Source organism: Temnothorax nylanderi, unplaced genomic scaffold (assembly GCF_030848795.1).
Source record: "Temnothorax nylanderi isolate EJ_2023f unplaced genomic scaffold, tnyl_v1.0 TNYL_tig0808_pilon, whole genome shotgun sequence".
Classification (NCBI taxonomy): domain Eukaryota; kingdom Metazoa; phylum Arthropoda; class Insecta; order Hymenoptera; family Formicidae; genus Temnothorax; species Temnothorax nylanderi.
The window spans coordinates 43,709-60,769 of record NW_027249870.1 but is presented as its reverse complement, the minus strand read 5'-3'; positions in this window follow the sequence as shown (position 1 = coordinate 60,769).

Here is a 17,061-nt window from a genome sequence, read left to right as displayed (position 1 = left end):
TTTTTTAGCTTCTTTAGCTTCCATTATATATTGTGGATTTCTTACTGCCATATGTCTATTATGGCGGCTGTCCAAAATTTCTGGAAGCATGCATTCATAATAGAAACGTGTTAGGAAAGGCAGCATTTGATTTTTCCAAAAAACATCGTCTCTTTTCACATCCACTGTTTTTATACTTTCCGGTGTCCATATGGCGAAAATGCAATAATCTCGCTGCGTTATGTTTAACTGGCCTTGAATTTGATAAAAGAATCGATGATTTCGATTCATTTTATTTGCATTCTTTTTATCGAATATGCCCTTCAATTGAGACAATGTTTTGACAGCCACATCAGCTCTTAAATTTTCAGCTGACAAGGGACATTTTATCTCTACTAAACCGTCTTCATCAATAAGTCCATCCGGAGAAGCACCCAAGAATGGATTTTCATAATCAATGAATAATCCGCATGGTGTGATGTTTTTGTTCAGTTTTACAGCCAACTCGTTTCTGGCAACTTTTTCGTTCTCGCGACCATATGTCATGGCTGCATTGTCTATGAACGAAGGATACAAAATGCTTTTTACAATCGCTGCGCAAGACGTTGTTGGTCTCATGCGACAGACAGCTCCAAAGTTGGATGCCGTTAACATTTCACGTCTCAATAATTGCCACAGTTCACATTCGCTTTGGTCTCTTGTCTCCTGTTCAATTTTGTGTCTGTTTTCTGCGTTGTCCAACAACTTTTGCTTATGATTTTGCTCAAGTTGTTGGTATACGTCAGACGGAAGGTCTGGCTTTTGTGATTGCGGTCCATAATAACGATCTGTTCCAGACTCTTGTTTAAATTTTTTGGGCTTGCCATGAATTTGTCGATAATTTTTAGTCATCAAAACTTTTTTTTGTCGTCGTTTTTCTAAACTCTCGACAATCGGAGGAACATTTCCACACACGTTTTGGTGCACTTGCGTAAGAACTTGTTGCGTATTATACTGCACAACAGCTCCCGCAATTCTCGTATTATAAGAACCTCGTAGGCCCCAATTAATACGCTTTCCACCTATTTCTTTGCAGACTATGGAATTAAACAACTCTGCAGGATTGTTTGTTAACTCTAACAACAAACTTTCGGAATAAGCGCTCAAGTACATGATAGCACTCTCAATTTTCTGATATAAACCGTGCAACTTTAAATATGGCACCCAATTTTTGGTTCCCTTACGGTTTTCTTCGCATGTACGACCACGTTCCTTACATCTTTTATGCTCACCAAAAACGTGGCTAGGAATGTTCAAGATATCTTTCTGCAATTCCACACCTTGGTTATGGTGAGGTTGTTTTTCTTCTCTTCGTAAGGCGGCTGCATTTAGCACTTCTCGCCGTATTGGTAAAATATTGCTTCTTACAACATTTCGTAGCTGTACAAAGCCACGCTTTCTATGGTGTTTTGGCTGAACTGTCTCTGCCACGGCTCTTAGCTTCTTGCATAAATTGCGAAGCAAATGATTCGTGCATTCTATTTTTTTAACAGTTACCATTTGTTCGGAATATGGTGCGTTATTCTTAATGGACTGATATACGCTGCTATCGCCATCGGCAATAACCGTTTTATATATTAATCCATGCATTTCAAGGCTACATTTAAAGCCTTCTACAATGGCGTCGCTTTCCATACTTGTGGAGCTGGCCCTGCGGTCAAAATTTTTGTAGCACTTGTGACTATTTGGCTCGAGACCTTTTCGCTCCGCCATGTCACACACCGTGCAAAATTTGTTACGGATACCAACAAAAAGGACTTTCTGCGTGCGTAAACCAAGTATGGCACCAATACCGGAAAGTGAATCGTAAGCGTGGCCGTACGACCTTTTCATCCAACTACCATCCGCTACAACTGTTATATATGGAATGCCATTTATAGTTTCATTTCTCTCGAGGGCGAGTTGCTTTTCAAGCTCGCCTGCCATTTTCATACTTTCCATGGCTGTTTTTTCAAAATAATCGAGAACATTTTCTCGATTTTTTATGTACGTCTTTTCAGACATACAAGGAACATTTATACCCGCACAGAACTCTTCCAGTTGGGCATAACCACTCCCAACTGTTATAGTTGCGGCTACTGCACTATTATTAATATCTACATTTTCTGTGGGTTCTGTGGGTTCTGACCATATGTTGTCTTCATAATTGCACATTTGGCATTTGAAGAACAACTGCGTCAGCAACCCACAACGACGAGAATTTACGAGTTTCCAATCTTTAAATTGGCACTCGATTCCTCGCGCATGGTTGTCAAAAATTCTATGGATCTCGTTCCACATAAAAGATATGTCGACAATGCGACGGCCTTCAGGCAGATTTTCTTGGATACGATTTGCATCCATAAGGCCTTCATTGTCAATAACGAGATTTTCGTTATCCTCGCTATGTGGAACTTTTTCTACAAACATACCTGGTATATTTTGCTCCATAGCCTCGCACTGCATTACCTCGGTACTGATATTCGAATCCATCTTGTCGCACAGTGTTTCCACTGATTCGACATATTCCATGGACTCGTTTTCAGTTACGTTGGTAAGCTCTGTACCTCTCTCCATCTTCAATTGCTGCATCTTTGCCACCTGCCGCCTGCAAAAACAAATAAACATATAATATCGAAATGCATTTTTTAAACATTACCTCGACAGATATCATTTTATACGAGAACAATTCTTTGCTTATTTATTTCATTATTACAAACTTATCATAAACGTTGAAATATTATGTCTACAACAATTAATATATCTAAAGTTAACCAGCTCACGATAAACGCATCTGGTACTTATTACAATTAGACAGCTCACGATTAACGCATCTGAAAATTGTAGTAGCCAGTTCACGATAAACGCCTCTAAAAGTAACCAGCTCACGATGAACGCATCCGGTATACTTATTACAATTAGACAGATCACGATTAACGCCTCTGAAAATTGTAGTAGCCAGCTCACGATAAACGCCGCTGAAAATTTAAGTAACCAGCTCACGATGAACGCATCTGGTACTTATTACAATTAACCAGCTCATGATGAAGCCTTTGATATTATTTTTACAATTTACTAACTACTTTCTTACTACTAACGTTTAAAAAATTAAACATATGTTTTTGTACATTTACATATAAAGCTTTATTTTGTTAATTTTTTATATTGTCTTTGTTAATGATATTAAAAAATAGTCAAAGAATTGTTCTCCCTGTTGTAATTAAATAATCAAAATCACAAAAATTGAAAACTACGACAATGTCCCGAAAGATCGTAATCTCGAAATCTTAGATACGTGACGATGTCCCGAAGTCATAATCTTTAAATATAAGAAATGAGACAATGTATCCGGTAAAATTATAGATCAAAGTGGACATCTCAAAATTCAAAACAGACAGAAAGAGAGTAGACAAAGTATTTCAGAATTGTTTCGACACTTTTTTCAGAAATTTTAAAACTTCACGAGTCAGTTGCTATATATCATTTCGATACATTACAGTTCTTACAATAAAAAGAAAAAGAAAAAGGAATGTGTGTGTGTGTGTGTGTGTGTGTGTGTGTGTGTGTGTGTGTGTGTGCAGCGTAACATATATCTTACATTGTTATATATATATATATATATATATATATATATACATATAAATCAATCTAAGATATCATATATGTTATGCTATGTATACACACACACACAAACACTTCTTTTTCTATTTCTTTTTATTGTATAAGAATTATACATTACATAATTTCTGACAAAATTGTCGAGACAATTCTGAAATACTTTGTCTACTCTCTCTCTCTCTTTTGAATTTCGAGATACGGTGCTATCTCGATATATTCAATTTAGTTTATAATTTTTCCCGACACATTGTCCCATTTCTTGTATTTCAAGATTATGACCTTTCGGGACATTGTCACGTTTTATTTCAGGATTTAGACTTTTCGTAACAATATACGAGTTTTCAAAATTCGGCACATTTTTCTTCGCGACTTTGCATGTCCACCAAAAGCTGGACAGCAAAGCCGTAACAAAGTGTTTGCGTTACATTAATAGTATTAACTTAAATTAAATTAGTATTAACAAACGTTTCGGTCAGTCATTACACCATCTTCAGTGTAGTACGTCAAAATATTTAAACCGATAAACAATACAAAAGATGGAAATTTTTAGATAGTTATGTAAAACAACTGTAAAAGCATGATTCTCGTCATGTATGAATGACAGTTTTCATGACTGCCTACAAGGAAAAAGGCTCGTCTACAATGACCGTAAGAGTATGTAGTAAAAAGTAAGCAGTATAAGCTATTGACAAATGAGATTTTTCAGTTCAAGAATAATCGACTGTGGTTAAATAATTCTTACTGCCTATGTCTTATTGCTTGCGTCTTACGGCTATTGTAGAATTTTACATCTTCACATCGATCTATTTAATTATTTTACTTTTCCATACGGAAGAAACGAGGTAAAAGTCTTAATATATTGTTATGAATATGCTATGCGAACAATGCGTTTATAACAAGTTTTGTATTGTTTATCAGTTTTCATATTTTGACGTATAACACTGAACATGACTGACCGAAACGTTTGTTAATACTAATTTAATTTAATCCACTGTTACGGCTTTGCTGTCCGACTTTTTATAAGTTATATATCAAAAATGTACAAAAGGCACTTTGAAATAAAGACTGTGGCCTCTAAAATACTTTTTTTTTTACTTACTCTACATTCTTTTTCGCGAAGCTAAAGTAATTTAAAAGTTGACATTTTCCGATAAAAAATAAACGTTTTCAAAAATGTTTTCAACCATTTCAATCCTTTTCTATTTTTAATAATGTAAAACAACAACAATAATAAATTAAATAAACTTTTAGAAGACTTAATTTTTTTATTCAGTTATTATTGTTATCTTTGGATGCATCCCGATGGAGCGGATCACGCGGAATCAGCGAATCATTAATCACGGGATTGTTCTGATCGCCCCTTTCAAAAATTATGTCGAAACGCTCCCGTGATTAGTGATCTGCTCATTCCGCTTCTGCGTTATCCACTCTATCGGGATGCACTATTATACAGTACTGAATGGAATTTTTTCTCGTCGAAAAATCACACAGTCAAAGTCTTTATTCTTAAATGCCTCTTGTACATTTTAATACTATTATTTTTCCGCCTCAGACAGATATATGATTGTGTATATGTGTATAACATACCTTCTTGCCCATCCTTTCTTCCGGGAAAGTCGGCGGCTGCTTGGATACTTGTGTCGATAGTCTTCCTTCATTTCTAATGTTGCTAAGAAAAAGATACACAAATATTATATAATAAATAATTGCTGCACATAATACAAAATTAATATTTCATAAATGACTTGAGCAATACTTACGAATCACAATAGGATCGCAGAATATATTTCTTTGATTTCCTGTCACACGACACAATCTGCACGTCACGACGTGCACGAGAAGCGAGATCTGTCACGAGAGAGAGATCGTCTAGCAGCGTGCTGTCCGGCCCGCTCGCGACACGATACGCGCATTCATTTGTTTGCGCGGATTCGTAACGGTCGCGTGCCATACGTAAATATACGGTCCGCATCTACCGGACGTGAAATATACGCAGAGCAGTCACTGGTTGTCGAAAGCCACTGATGGATATTTTATTCCAATTTTTACAATGTATAATTATGTTGAATACATTTTATAAATAATTTTTATCTTATTTGAAAAGAAAAAAAAATTAAAACTATTTTTTCATGTATTTGGTGCACTTTTAATGTTGTGATACCTCCTTTATAACATGTTATTTATTTTATTACTTTTTCTATTACTTATACTTGTCTTGCAAAGAATATATATGCATCTGTGCCATTTGTGATAACTGACTATTACTCTACACTATGTCAAAACGACATTGTAAATTCTGTCTCCTCGGACTTTTAGTTTCAATTAGTAATAAATTAACGATTTATAAGATTATGCATATGAATCATTATTTACATTATTTTTTATAACGTCGTAAACAATATTATACTTTTCAAAATCGACTACTCGATCATTCTTATAAAACGGCATAATTTAAAAAAATTTGTATCTACAAAACTATACGTATTATACAGTTTATACACTTATTTGTTATCATAATATTCTTGTTACAGGTAATAGAATGAACTGCGTAAAATTAAAAAATATAATTCTAGGTTCCTGTTCTTTTAAAAATTCATTACTGTTTTTCATTTATCCTATTACAGTATAAACGTAAAGCCATTACAGAGTGAATGATAATGTACTAATATAAAAATACTTTACAATTATACAAGTTATATAAAACATATATCGTACAATAACGATTGTCGCTGAGTAAATACTAAACGATGAGATGTTGTAATATAATAACGATGTAAGTATAAAATACATAATACGGACACGGTGCGTGCTAAAGAAACGCAGTAGGTCAATTTTAAAGTAGAATAATAGTCAGGTAACACAAATGGTAAATATGCATACATATTCTTTACAAGACAAGTATAAATTGTACAAAAAGCAATGAAATAAATAAAATGTTATAAAAGAGATATTACAAACAAAATTGTTCCAAATACATTTGAAAAATAGCTTTAATTTCTTTTTTTATTTAAAATAAAAATAATTATTTGTAAAATGTAGAACATAAATATACATTGTACAAATAAAAAAAACTATCTCTCAGTAGCTCTATGGTAAAGTCACTGTTGCTCTGTCGCCGTCTATCCGTCTATCCGTTGCTCGCGGTTATCGTGAGCTCGCTTTCACGCGCGAGAATATTCGTCGTTCGCGGAATCTCTGTCCGTAGCTCGCGGTATAAAGACTGTAAATATTGTACATATATATATAATTATTATTTTTATTATAGACAATTACATACTTAAAGAGACTTTGCAATTAAATTCGAAATTCTCTTTCACTCGTAACTCCTTCGACCAGTCGCGTACAATAATAATATATAATCATATGTTACATACCATTATTACATTTACACATGTATGATCATGGCTGCGATCCACTTGACGCTACAAATGCTCTGAAGCGTTCTTCTTCTCCTTCTTTCTTCATTGAAAGAAAGGAGAAGAGGAATGCTGCAAAGCATTGAACCATAGCCTATATATGAGCATTTTTTTTCATTTTTTCTCTTTCTCTCTCTCTCTCTGTCTTTCTCTAAAATTGTACTTTTTATTATAAAACCGTACTAAAATCACCATTTTATTAATTTTATTATTCTTATTACTTTTCCTCTACACATACGTACTATAACCAGATTACATATAAGAAAGAATATACATATATAAGCGTATATTTTTTGTATAGATTATATACATTTATATTTCTTTTTACGTGAAAAATTTGTTATCGAGTATTATAACTATTACTTGACTCTTTATTTGGCACGCCTATATATATTGTATGTGTCACAATACCATTAGGCGTGCATCTAAAAAATTGTCAAAATTTTCGACATTACGAAAACCCCTATTTCTTTCATGAAATTTGATGAGACGTTTGAGGTTTAAATAGCACGCACGCATACATGCATTCACATATGCACACACACGCATACATGCAGACAGTGTAGAAGACGACAATCGCTGCCCGTTCGTGAGATCGAGCCCGAGCCTCGAGCTTGCAATGTTTTTTCTATCTCCAGTTACGCACACAGAGACGCTCTGGCTATCCGTGTGACGACGCGCCGAGCCGCCGAGCGAGATTGTCATCTTCCCTCTTTCTCACTCTTATGCTTGGGCTACACTATGCGCGTTATCGCGAATCGGATTCGCGAATCGTGCATTTGTATGCCATTCGTGCTAAGCACACATGGTATACAAATGCACGATTCGCGAATCCGATTCGCGAATCCGATTCGCGAAAACGCGCATAGTGTAGCCCCAGCCTTACTCATGCGATCGAGGCTGCTCCGTCATGCTTTCACAGCGTGAATCTGAGGAGACAACCAATGTCGTACTTCCTGTATTGTGCTGTATTTTTAATATGTTGTACACCTCTCTAGTAATAAAAGATAAAGTAACTTGTGTCAATGCGCAATAGTTTACTTATAAAGCCCCTTGCACGATAGCGATAGCGATAGCGACAGCGACAAGGTTGCCGACAAAGCTATACCTTTGTCGGCAACTTTGTCGCTGTCGCTATCGCTATGGCTATCGCCTATTGTGCAAGGGGCTTAACATATAATTGTTTAATGTTTTTTATGTACATAATGTATCGAGTCTTCGTAGAAGTCACTTCTAAATAATATACGTGGTCGAGCGCGTAAGACGACTGGCTGGAATGCCGGACGTTTCAAGTTCGATCTCCTGTTTTTTTTAAACGTTTTTTTTTAACATAAAAGTGTATTAAAATAACTTATTCTGCAATATATAAAAGTAAAAAATAATTACTTTATATTCTTTATAGTTATTCACATTTTTTTTAGCAAAGCATATTTAGCAATGACATATTCGTCTTTAATTATTTGTCGCTTTGCTAAAAAAAATAATAAATATAAAGTTATTATTTTTTACTTTTATATATTGCAGAATAAGTTATTTTAATACACTTATGTTAAAAAAAAGTTTTAAAAAAGCAGGGGGATCGAACTTGAGACGTCCGGCATTCCAGCCAGTCGCCTTACGCGCTCGACCACGCATATTATTTAGAAGTGACTTCTACGGACTCGATACATTATGTACATAAAAAACATTAAACAATTATATGTTATAGAGTAGACTATTGCGCATTGACACAAGTTACTTTATCTTTTATAACTAGAGAGGTGTACAACATATGAAAAATACAGCACAATACAGAAAGTACGACATTGGTTGTCTCCACAGATTCACGCTGTGAAAGCATAACGGAGCAGCCTCGATCGCATGAGTAAGAGTGAGAAAGAGGGAAGATGACAATCTCGCACGGCGCGTCGTCACACGGATAGACAGAGCGTCTCTGTGTGCGTCACTGGAAATAGAATAAAACATTGCAAGCTCGAGGCTCGAGACTCGGGCTCGATCTCACGATCGGGCAGCGATTGTCGTCTCCTACACTGTCTGCATGTATGCGTGTGTGTGCATGTGTGAATGCATGTATGCGTGCATGCCATTTAAACCTCAAAAGTCTCATTTAATTTCATGAAAGAAATAGGGATATTGGTAGTGTCTCAAATTTTGACAATTTTTTAGGTGCACGCCTAATGGTATTTCGACACATACCATATATAGGCGCGCAAAATATAGAGTCAAGTAATAGTTGTAATACTCGATAACAAACATAGACCGGTATTCATAGTCGGTTCTTGTATTTAAGACGATCTTAAGTACAATCTTAAGATGTCATTAACCAATCACAGGGCCGTATTAGCATCTTAAGATATTACTTAAGACGGTCTTGAAATAAGATCTGATTATGAATACCGGCCATAGTAGGTATGTGTAAAGGAAAAATAATAAGAATAATAAAATTAATAAAAAGGTCATTTTAGTACGGTTTTATAATAAAAAGTACAATTTTAGAGAGAGATAAAGAAAGAGAAAATAAAAAAAATGCTCATATATAGGCTGAGGTTTTCTTGACGCTACAAATGCTTCGCAGCATTTTTCTTCTCCTTTCTTTCAATAAAAGTAATATAAAACATATATCGTACAATAACGATTGTCGCTGAGGAAATACTAAATAATGAGATTTTGTAATATAATGACGATGTAAGTAAAATACATAACACGGACACGGTGCGTGCTAAAGAAACGCAGTTGATCAATTTTAAAATAGAATAATATTTAACACATATGGTAAATATGCATACATATTCTTAGCAAGACAAGTATAAATTGTACAAAGAACGATAAAATAAATAATTGTTGATATATACGAGCCTGACCTTTAATTATATTTTTAAAATAAATTACATGTTATAAAAGAGATATTACAAACATTACAATTGCACCAAATACATAAAAAAAATAGCTTCAATTTCTTTTTTTTTTTCATTTTAAATAAAAAAATTATTTTGTAAAATGTGTTCAACAAATATACATTGTAAAAATTGAAAAAAAAATCCCTCAGTGGCTCTATGGTAAAGTCGCTGTCGCTGTCCCTGTCGCTGCCGCCGTTCCCTTTCTTGGGAATATACATCGCAATTTTTGGCGTGTATTTTTCAGGGGTAATTGGGGGGGGGGGTTGCGGTGCAGTCGTTGGGGGAAAGGGGGGATTGCGGTACAGTCGTTGCCGGCACATATCCTTGCGGTGCAGTCAGATTCCTTGCGATACAAGCGGTGCGGACACATAATATCCTTGCGGTACAGGCGGCGCCCGGACTCGAACCTGAGTCCCTTCGGTGACAGGCGGAGCATCTTCCCACTGAGCCACTGTGGATGACAACACCTTTTCTTCATCGAAACAGATACTTCTGTTACACTTATGTGTATATGTGTATATATATTTCTTATAATTGTTGCAACATATTGAGTTATTAAAAACCTTTTTGTAAATATGATTGATTTATTTATTATCGTTTTTTCGTGAAAAAAATAATGCCTGATATAATTCATAATTGGTTTTTTTTCCAAAACATGTAACGTTATGATATGTTCCGCATATTTAATATGTAATAATATATATTACTGGTCTAATTCGGTATCAGTGAAATAAACCATATGCTACGAAACAGTAATGCTGATTACATTTATTATGTTCTCTTCTCTATGTCTATTTTAAATATTAATAATTACTTAGAATTTTAATGATAAACATTATAACATTATTACATATTACTTTTACGTAATATATAATAACGAACCATGTATGAAACAACAATAACTTTTATGACATGTATTTAATAGTAATTTTTTAAGGGAAAAGAAGATAAATAAATCGATCCTATTTCCAAAATGTTTTTAATAATTCAATGTTCAAATAATTCTAAGAAAATATATAAAAATACTGTCACACAAATACAAGTCGTGCTCGCTGTCATCGCATCTGTGTTGGCGTCGTGTGTGTGGGTGTGTTGTTCTCGCATTTACTAACAAAACGCGCGATTTCTCTCTCTCTCTCTCTCTCTCTCTACTCTTCTTCTCTTTTCTGTCACTTCTACGCTCGCTTTATTTCTTTCCGATTGTTCATTCGTTCATGGTCCCGGTGAAAATAGTATCTTGTAAAATTTGTGGTATATTAAATATGTATAAATATGTTCATGACTGACGTCTTTGCCTTGTATAATCTTTCCATAAATATATGTATATAGGTGAAATAAAAATAACAATAAATGAAAAATAACTTTTGCCATGTTTTTCAATAAAAAATAAAATTGCTATTGCATTGTACAATATATTCTATGTATAACAATATATAATCATACGTTACATATCATTATTACATTTACACATGTATGATCATAGCTGCGGTCCACTTGACGCTACAAATGCTATGGAGCGTTCTTCTTCTTCTTCTTCTTTCTTCATTGAAAGAAAGAAGAAAAATGATGCAAAGCATTTGTAGCGTCAAGTAAACCACTATATATGAGCATTTTTTTTATTTTCTCTCTCTTTATCTCTCTCTAACATTGTACTTTTTATTATAAAGCCGTACTAAAATGACCTTTTTATAAATTTTATTATTTTTCCTTTACACATACGTGCTATGTTTGTTATCGAGTATTACAACTATTACTTGACTCTATATTTTGCGCGCCAATATATGGTATGTATCGAAATACCATTAGGCGTGCACCTAAAAAATTGTAAAAATTTTCGACATTACTAAGAATCCTATTTCTTTCATGAAATTAGACGAGACGTTTGAGGTTTAAATGGCATGCACGCATACATGCATTCACACATGCACACACACGCATACATGCAGACAGTGTAGGAGACGACAATCGCTGCCCGTTCGTGAGATCGAGCCCGAGCCTCGAGCTTGCAATGTTTTTTCTATCTCCAGTTACGCACACAGAGACGCTCTGGCTATCCGTGTGACGACGCGCCGAGCCGCCGAGCGAGATTGTCATCTTCCCTCTTTCTCACTCTTATTCATGCGATCGAGGCTGCTCCGTCATATTTCACAGCGTGAATCTGAGGAGACAACCAATGTCGTACTTCCTGTATTGTGCTGTATTTTTAATATGTTATACACCTCTCTAGTAATAAAAGATAAAGTAACTTGTGTCAATGCGCAATAGTTTACTTATAACATATAATTGTTTAATGTTTTTTATGTACATAATGTATCGAGTCCGTAGAAGTCACTTTTAAATAATATGCGTGGTCGAGCGCGTAAGGCGACTGGCTGGAATGCCGGACGTCTCAAGTTCGATCCCCTGTTTTTTTAAACTTTTTTTTTTAACATAAAAGTGTATTAAAATAACTTATTCTGCAATATATAAAAGTAAAAAATAATAACTTTATATTCATTATAGTTATTCACATTTTTTTTAGTGAAGCGACAAATAATTAAAGTCGAATATGTCATTGCTATATAAATATGCTTTGCTAAAAAAAATGTGAATAACTATAAAGAATATAAAGTAATAATTTTTTACTTTTATATATTGCAGAATAAGTTATTTTAATACACTTTTATGTTAAAAAAAAAAGTTTTAAAAAACAGGGGATCGAACTTGAGACGTCCGGCATTCCAGCCAGTCGCCTTACGCGCTCGACCACGCATATTATTTAGAAGTGACTTCTACGGACTCGACACATTATGTACATAAAAAACATTAAACAATTATGTTATAAGTAAACTATTGCGCATTGACACAAGTTACTTTATCTTTTATTACTAGAGAGGATACAACATATTAAAAATACAGCACAATTCAGGAAGTACGACATTGGTTGTCTCCTCAGATTCACGCTGTGAAAGCATGACGGAGCAGCCTCGATCGCATGAGTAAGAGTGAGAAAGAGGGAAGATGACAATCTCGCTCAGCGGCTCGGCGCGTCGTCACACGGATAGCCAGAGCGTCTCTGTGTGCGTAACTGGAGATAGAAAAAACAATGCAAGCTCGAGGCTCGGGCTCGATCTCACGAACGGGCAGCGATTGTCGTCTCCTACACTGTCTGCATGTATGCGTGTGTGTGCATGTGTGAATGCATGTATGCGTGCATGCCATTTAAACCTCAAACGTCTCGTCTAATTTCATGAAAGAAATAGGATTCTTAGTAATGTCGAAAATTTTTACAATTTTTTAGGTGCACGCCTAATGGTATTTCGATACATACCATATATTGGCGCGCAAAATATAGAGTCAAGTAATAGTTGTAATACTCGATAACAAACATAGTATACGTATGTGTAAAGGAAAAATAATAAGAATAATAAAATTAATAAAAAGGTCATTTTTTAGTACGGTTTTATAATAAAAAGTACAATTTTAGAGAGAGATAAAGAGAGAGAAAATTAAACAAAATGCTCATATATAGGCTGTGGTTCACTTGACGCTACAAATGCTTCGCAGCATTTTTCTTCTCCTTTCTTTCAATGAAGAAAGAAGGAGAAGAAGAACGCTTCAAAGCATTTGTGCGCGAGCGGAGGAAGGAGTCGGAGTAGAGGCGCGTGAGAAGGGCTTATTGCAGAATTCTTGTCCTTGTATTTACACAGTCTTTTAATCTCTACTTATTTACAATTATTTACAGCGTCCGCGAGTCACGAATTTATTCCTCGAAGAAACGACTCTTATTCCGCGAACCACGGTTCGCATCGTCCCGAATTATACTTCGCGGAAAACGATGTTTAATTCCGCGAGCCACGGATCGCACCGTCGTCGGAGACTTTACGCGAGCAACGCAAGGCCTTCTCGTATCGCACGAAATAATTTGCTTGATTTACTACTACGGACGTATTAGAATCGAGTGCGAGCCGCGCGCGGAGGGCCGGGCCTTTTATACCAGCGCGTCACACATCCCCGGTAACGGCCGAAAAATTAGTTGAGCCAATCGGCCGCCGACCCACCGAATTTTCGTTCGAGTTGAACTCAGCGGATTTCGGAGTCGGCAACCGATCAGCTGTTTACGCCGTGGTCTTTCGCTCCGACCCGAATGTTTACGTCGCGTATCCGAGACAAAGGTATAGAGCTAGCACACGCAGAATAAAGGGAGACCGTTTCTCGGCCTCTCGAAGTTTCCGAGAATAACGTCGGTTATTCCTCAAATAATTCTAAGTTTAACTTATAATTTTCTTCGCGATTATTCACGCGGTTGTTTGCGAAAGCTCGCTTTCGAACAGCATTTGTAGCGTCAAGTGGACCGCAGCCATGATCATACATGTGTAAATGTAATAATGATATGTAACGTATGATTATATATTGTTATACATAGAATATATTGTATCCAATCCAATAGCAATTTCAATTTTTATTGAAAAACATGGCAAAAGTTATTTTTCATTTATTGTTATTTTTATTTCACCTATATACATATATTTATGGACAGATTATACAAGACAAAGACGTCAGTCATGGACATATTTATACATATTTAATATACCACAATTTTTACAAGATACTATTTTCACCGGGACATGAACGAATGAACAATCAGAAAGAAATAAAGCGAGCGTAGAAGCGACAGAAAAGAGAAGAAGAGTAGAGAGAAAGAGAGAGAGAGAGAGAGAGAGAGAGAGAGAGAGAGAGAGAGAGAGAGAGAGAGAGAGAGAGAGAGAGAGAGAGAGAGAGAGAGAGAGAGAGAGAGAGAGAGAGAAATCACGCGCTTTGTTAGTAAATGCGAGAACACACCCATACACACTCACATACACGACGCTAACACAGATGCGATGACAGCGAGCACGACTTGTATTTGTGTGACAGTATTTTTATATATTTTCTTATAATTATTTGAACATTGAACAATTTATACCTGTCTTGCAAAGATTATGTATGCATATTTACCATATGTGTTAAATATTATTCTACTTAAAAAATGACCTACTGCGTTTCTTTAGCACGCACCGTGTCCGTGTTATGTATTTTACTTACATCGTCATTATACATATTACAAAATCTCATTATTTAGTATTTGCTCAGCGACAATCGTTATTGTACGATATATGTTTTATATTACTTTTATGATTGTACAGTATTTTTACATTAGTACATTGTCAATCATGGTGAGAAAGCATAACAGAGTAGCCTCGATCGCATGAGTAAGAGTGAGAAAGAGGGAAGATGACAATCTCGCACGGCGCGGCGCGTCGTCACACGGATAGACAGAGCGTCTCTGTGTGCGTAAGTGGAGATAGAAAAAAACATTGCAAGCCGAGACTCGGGCTCGATTTCACGAACGGGCAGCGATTGTCGTCTCCTACACTGTCTGCGTGTATGCGTGTGTGTGCATGTGTGAATGCATGTATGCGTGCATGCCATTCAAACTTCAACGTCTCCATCTAATTTCATTAAAGAAATAAGGGTCTTCGTAATGTCGAAAATTTCGACAATTTTGTAGATGCACGCCTAATGGTATTTTGACACATACTATATATATAGGCGCGCAAAATAAAGAGTCAAGTAATAGTTATAATATTCGATAACAAATTTTTCACATATATAAAAATAAATATAAATGTATATAATCTATACAAAAGATATACGTTTATATATGTATATTCTTCCTCATATGTAATCTGTTTATAGTACGTATGTGTAGAGGAAAAATAATAAGAATAATATAATTAATAAAATGGTCACTTTAGTATGGTTTTATAATAAAAAGTACAATTTTACAGAGAGAGAAAATGAAAAACAATGCTCATATATAGGCTGTGGTTCATTTGACGCTACAATGCTTCGCGCAGCATTCCTCTTCTCCTTTCTTTCAATGAAGAAATAAGGAGAAGAAGAACGCTTCAGAGCATTTGTAGCGTCAAGTGGACCGCAGCCATGATCATACATGTGTAAATGTAATAATGGTATGTAACATATGATTATATATATTATTATTATGCACGTATGGTCGAAGGAGTTACGAGTGAAAGGAAATTTCGAATTTAATTGCAAAGTTTCTTTAAGTATGTAATTGTTTATATTAAAAATAATAATTATGTACAATATTTACAGTCTTTATGCCGCAAACTACGGACAGAGATTCCGCGAACGACGGATATTCTCGCGCGTGAAAGCGAGCACACGATACCCGCGAGCAACGGATAGACGAGTGAATACTTTATTAGAATCGAAAGATTCGTTTCGATACACTTTCGTCGGAAAACTTTAGTCGACATCCAGAGAAATCCGTATTTGACAATTGTCAACGGCTCAGCTGATCTGAAGGTCGACAACCAATCAGCTGTTTTGTAATACCGCCCACTCGCTTTTACCGAGTGTATGCACATATACATATGCACATATAGTACATATAAGTGTAACAGAAGTATCTGTTTCGATGAAGAAAAGGTGTTGTCATCCACAGTGGCTCAGTGGGAAGATGCTCCGTCTGTCACCGGAGGGACTCAGGTTCGAGTCACAGCACCGCAAGGATATGTAACCTCCCCCCCCCTATTTACCCCCCCTGAAAAAGATACGCCAAAATCGGCGAACCCGCTACCGGCGCGTGAGAGGACGCCGAGGACGGCCACAGTGATAGAAATGCCACCGGCGCGAGAGAGGAAGACGATAGCGACGGAACCGCTACTCTGGCGCGTGAAACGGCGACAGCGACAGCGTCTTTACCTCAGAGCCACTGTTGGATATATTTTTTCCCCAATTTTTTTTACAATGTATAATTATCTTGAATGCATTTTATAAATGTGATTGATTTTATCTTATTTAAAACAAAAAAATTAAGAAATAAAAATAATTAGTAAAAATACATATCGAATTTTTATGGCGACATAAAATATATGAACTAATTAAAATTAAAAAAAATAGAAAAAGCTTAAATAAAAATGTACCCTTGACCAATATGTACGCTTTTTCTTTGTGAAAAACAAATATATCTATTATTACATTAGGAAGATGACTTATATTGGTAACACAAGAATAAGTGATATATGTTATTTGCTTTGGTTAAATTATTCTGATTGTGTATTTTTTACTTTTATAATAGTGAACAC